This window comes from Gopherus flavomarginatus, unplaced genomic scaffold (genome assembly GCF_025201925.1).
Source record: "Gopherus flavomarginatus isolate rGopFla2 unplaced genomic scaffold, rGopFla2.mat.asm mat_scaffold_683_arrow_ctg1, whole genome shotgun sequence".
NCBI lineage: Eukaryota > Metazoa > Chordata > Testudines > Testudinidae > Gopherus > Gopherus flavomarginatus.
In genome coordinates, this window is record NW_026115141.1 from 67,178 (window position 1) to 72,526 (window position 5,349).

Sequence of the window (5,349 nt, forward strand, 5' to 3'; positions counted from 1 at the left end):
AGCCACTGGAGTCAGTCTCAGCAAGCACTGCAGACGGCCCCGGGAGAGGGGGGTGTTTGCAAACACAGGAAGGGAGCAGGGGGTGCTGGGAAGAAGGCGGCAGGAGAACAAAGCTCAGAGACCCAACATGGGAAAATTCCAAGGGGCGGGGCTCTGACACATCCCAGGTGTGGGCAGCTCCTGGGGGCGGGGCTCTGGCTCAGCTCGGGGGCGGGGCAGCTCCTCGGGGCAGGGCTCCAGCACAGAGCAGGGGCGGGGCAGCTCCTGGGGGCGGGGCTCTGGCTCAGCTCAGGGGCAGGGCAGCTCCTGGGGGCGGGGCTCTGGCCCATTGTGACGCCAAGCCCGGGCTGAACAGCTGCTTCCTGGTTCTCCACGTGCTGCCAGCAGCACTGGAGCTACCCGAGCCTGAGCGGAGCCGCTGTTCACAGCTGCAGCCAGGATCTGCCCCCGGCCCCGCTGGGATCCAGGTGGGGACAGAGACTGGGGCCCGGGGGTTCCCCTTGGTGTGGCTGGCGGGGGCGGGAGGGGAGAAGCCGGAGCTGCAGGTGGGGGGAAGGGCGGGTGGGACATTGTGACCCGGAGCCCCCGGGAATGAGAGGCGCTGGGGGGCAGGAAAGTGACTCTGCCCCAGGGAGCCTGGGAGAAGCCTGATGGCGCCTCGGCCCCAGTGGAGCTGCAGGAGGATCCGCCCGCCCGCGCCGCTGGGATGGGGGGGCCGGGGGCCCGGCCGTCTTGTGGGGGGGGGGGGGCGGACCCCGGGCCAGGCGGGGGGGGGCGGTGTATTAAATCTGTCCCCATAGCAATGTGCTACTCCCGGGCACTGCGCATGCCCAGTAACAGCCGCTGAAGCCGCTGCCCTTCCCCCTGCCCGGACCAGCCGTAACGTTCCGCCGGGCGCTGGGGGCGGGGCTGGAGCGGGGCGGGGGAGTAACAGGGAGCGTGGGAGGGGCGGGCGCAGAGCAGGAAATTGATGGGCGGGGGGGTCAGGCAGCTGGAGGCAGGGTTCGTGGGGGGCTAAAGGGCACAATCCGGGCTGGGGGGAGGAGCAGGAGTTGAGCTCAGGGGGAGGCGCTGGCAGAGCCCCCCCCTTTGGTGTGAGGGCGGAGGTGTCGAGGGGGGAGGAGAAGCCGGAGTTGCAGGGGGGGAGGTCACTGGGGTGGGGGTGTAGATCTGTCTCTGTGCAGCCAGGACATTCCCGGGGTGGGAGGGAGGTGAGTTAACTGGATCCTGTCCCTGTTTTTGCCACTTCCTCCCACACACACATTCTCTCAAGATTTCCCCTTTTCTCTCTCATTATCACACGTGGCTATAAAATCCAGGGAGATTCTCCTCCCCCCCCCAATGATCAGCTCTCTAATTGCCTCTGATTTTCCCTTTTCTCTCCATACTTCTCAAATGTCAATTTAAAATCTCTCCGATGGGGGGTGGATTTTCCCACCCATTTTATCTGCAGCGATTTGTCCTTGTTTGGGTGGGAAATTGTTGCCCTGGGTCATTCCCCAGAACATGGCTCCCACTGGAGTGGGATGGGATGAGGTTCCCGTTCTCTGCCAGGGCAGGGAAGGGAAGGGAGGAGCACATCCCCCATGGAGACTGCCCAGACCCCATTTCCCAATTCCCCTGCGGCCCCCTTCCATTGTCCAGGGAGCCTTCCAGCTCCCCCCCCCCTTAAATCAGCTCCTCAAAGGGCTCTGAGCTGCTCACGTGAATGGTTGCCCCGTGGCCGGGGGGGACCATCACATTCTGTTTATGTATTGGACAGTCATATAAAATCCAGTCCAACAGTCCCCCTTTTCCACTAGTTATTTAATAGCAACATCAAATCCCCTCCGATCTTGGTGGTTTTCTCTCATGTTATCAAATGTCGTTTGTGACAGGGTTCTCTCTGCGTGTCTCAAAGATTGATATAAAATACCCCAAACATTTGCCCCACTTCTCTCTAGTTGTTTTATTTCTAATTGAATATGATGGGTTGTTTCCCAATGTGCTAAGATGCAGCCGCCTCTGGGGTGGATCCATGGTGGCCATTATTTGCTAGTGACAGCCCGTGGATCTTTCTTGCCCTCCAGGCCTTCCATTCTCCTGTTAAAGAAGCACTCCCCAGGCTCCCTCTGCCTGTGTGACTGGCCAGCAGGAGGTGGTGTTAACTTTCTAGCCACTTCTCACACTCTGTGAGGTAACACTTGCAGGGGCAGGGAAGGTGTCTGTGTGGGGAGATTGCAGCTGAAGGGGCATTGTGGTAGGGGGAGGCCTCTGGGTGGCTGGGCAGGGGGTACCCTAGTCAGGTTGGTGGGTTGTGGAGGTTTGGGGTTTTCGGGGGTGGTGGTTCTGATGTGCCCATCCCTGAGGCTATGGGTCCTGGAGGTGGGTATCGCTGGGGGCCTGGTGGCTGCAGAACAGTGGGGGTGGGTGTCTCTTGGGGAGGCGGGACAGAGGGTTAGAGGGAGCCTGGTTCTGTGCCAGGGGCTCTGTCTGTGCTTCCCCCGCTGGTTCCTGGTTTTGTTGCCATGCCCAGTGCACAGAGCTGGGGGAGGGGATCCCTGGCACTAGGTGAGGGCATGCCAGGGAAGCAGAGTGATGGGTCGCACTGTAAAGCATCAGGGGGTCACACTGGGCAGAGGAGGGGGTCCCAGGCAAATGTCAGGGTAGATCGTTCTGGAGGGTGGGGAAGTTCCTAGGCAGGCAGTGAGGGACTGAGTTCCCAGTGGGGGGGGGTCCCTTGAGGGGGTCCCTGGCTGCTGGGGGCTCTTGGTGGGGGGAACCCTTTGGGATTCCCAACCTGGCAATCATGGTGTGGTGGGGGTTCTCTGGCCGGTGGGGCTTTGAGGGGTATCTGGGGTCCCTGGCCAGGGACTCTGGGGGCTGCGTCCCAGGGAATATCTGATGGGATCCTGGCTGGGGGGTGTCTGGGGCCCCTGGCTGGGGGGTCTGGGCTCTGGGTACTAGGGGGTGTCTGGGGGCTGCTGCTAACCATGATCCTTCTCTCTGGTCAACTTGTACCAGAGTCCTGGCTCCTAGTCACCAGGTCACCAAGTCCATTCCCCAGTCACGTGCCCTGTCACTGTGATAACTTTCTGTCCACTTAGCAAACACTGTTAGTGTGAATTCACAGAATTTACTTTTCTCCTCTTTTGAAAACTGCAGGAACTTTCGGTTCCGTTTGGAAAATTTTTGCCCCCAGTCCTTGTCCTAGATCTGCGGGGGTGAGGGAGGTGGGAAGGGAGTCAGCACTGCCACACGATGGTCTTTTCCACAGCGTTCTGAACTCATTCTTTCTGAAATCCGGTGTCATTGAGACCGTTGTTAATCCAGAGTCACTGTATGGAAAGACAAGGAGTGATTCCAGATGGACAGTGGGTCAAATGAGATCAGCCATTCTCCCTGTGAGGAGGGGCTCCCATTAGCTGCTCTCCCCAGAGAGCTAAAGGAGGGAAGCTGCTCATACACTCCGTCCCTCTCTGCTCAGGATATTGGGGTTCAGCTTCCTGGGTCAGATGCTGCAGCCTCCATTGTGATCTGGGAGACCAGGCTTGGCAGCTGCTGCTCCCCCAGTGGGGCTCTGTGCTGGGAAGTGACCTTAATTAAAGCTTCTTCTCTGCCCGGCCCAGGGGATGACTTTCTGCAGCTGGTCCTAGCCCCCTAGGGCAGTCCTGGGCCCTGTTACTACTAAATTCTGAGCCAGAGTCTCCAGGTAACTGAAAGACCTCAGGGAATGTCCTAGGGTCTGGCAAGAAAGTGACTCTGCACAAACAACACCACCTCATTTCTCCTCCCATTAGCGGTTGCCAGGAGGAAATCCAGCCATGGGAGAGCAAAGCCCCCAGGAATGGGACTGTCCCAGCCAGAGGGGCAGGGAGAGAGGACAGGGGAAGGAGAGACTGAAAGGGGCAGTGGGAGAAATGAATGTGGGGGAGAGATTTCCAGCTCTCTAGTCCACCCAGACACATGTATTGCTGCATCCTGGGGCAGAACCACTTTCCAGTGAACAAAACAAGGATCAGACAGAGCAAAAGCCAGTTCCTGACTCCATATTCCCCCTGCTGGGGTGTGGCTGCCGTGGGGTCAGTGTCTGAGGGAATCCCCCACAGTGACTCCTTTGGTTCTGCTCTTTTCTAGCCTTGTGTTCAGAGAAGGGGTGAGGGGAGAGAGAAGGGAGGTTAAAAATGTGTCTGTGGACTTAGCCTGGCAGGAGGGGCCAGGTCTAAATTGTAATAAACAGATTGAGCATTTCCCAGCATGACAGAATCTAGGGTGTCTGTCTGCAGGGAAAGGGCCTGGGGGAATTGTGATGTGAAATTAACTAAAACCGGTTCTGAAACGCCCACAACTGCCCTTCTCCCCCAGACAGGCTGCAGAATGTTTTGCTCCAGCTCATCCCAGCCTGGCGTGGGACAGGGAAGAGAAATGGCTGCAGTGGAGTCAGTCCAGGTAGAGATTATCGGGGGGTTGCTGGTGGGTTCCTGCTGGAGGAAAGGGAGAGCAAATACACCAGAGGTGGGAAGGTTTGCAGAGTCTGGTTTGGAGGTTGGAGCGGGGCAGGAAATTCACAGCGTGGGGAAAGGAGGAGGCCAGGGTGTGGCAGACCTGCTGGGAGTTATTTACTAAGTGGCCTAGATTCTAGGAACAGACCCAGGAGGTTTGGAGGTGGAAATGCCCTAATTTGTGAAGAGAGAAAATAACCCACCTACATGGAGCTAGTCAAACTGACCAGACTCCTAGTGCTGGAGCCTGACCTCATTAACCATCAGCTGCTGTGAGATATAAAGGGGACACCCATGAGTCAGGCTTATTGGAGCTGCCTCTCCCTTCATATCCCACTCCTCACAATGAGGAGGGTGTTGGGCATCCTACCAGCGAGCTCTCCCTGGACCCTGCTAGGGGCTCCATCTCCTGTATCAGTCAGTGGCTAGTAGGGGGGTGATGGATATGCTGGGAGAGATAAGGGGCTCTCTCTTCATCCCCTCACCCTGGCATTTGCTGGATACTCTGAGCCAGGTCGAGGTGGGACTCTCCTGACTATGATCCACCCAGAGCTTCCATTTGATTCACTCTTCTCTGCCACAAATAGTGGGGCTGTGAGTGGGGCAGCAAGTCCTTAGTGTTGGACTCTTACTCTTTCAGGGGCTGGTGACCTTCAAGGAGATGGCTATGTATTTCACCAGGGAAGAGTGGGCTCTGCTGGACCCCACTCAGAGAGCCCTCTACTGGGATGTCATGCAGGAGAACTATGAGACTGTGACCTCGCTGGGTAAGGGTTCCTGTCCCTTCTGTTCTTGGAAGGGGAAATGAAGAGTGAAGGTTCACGCCACCCCCACAATGCCATCTGTACCCTGTCCTGTTTCAGCATCA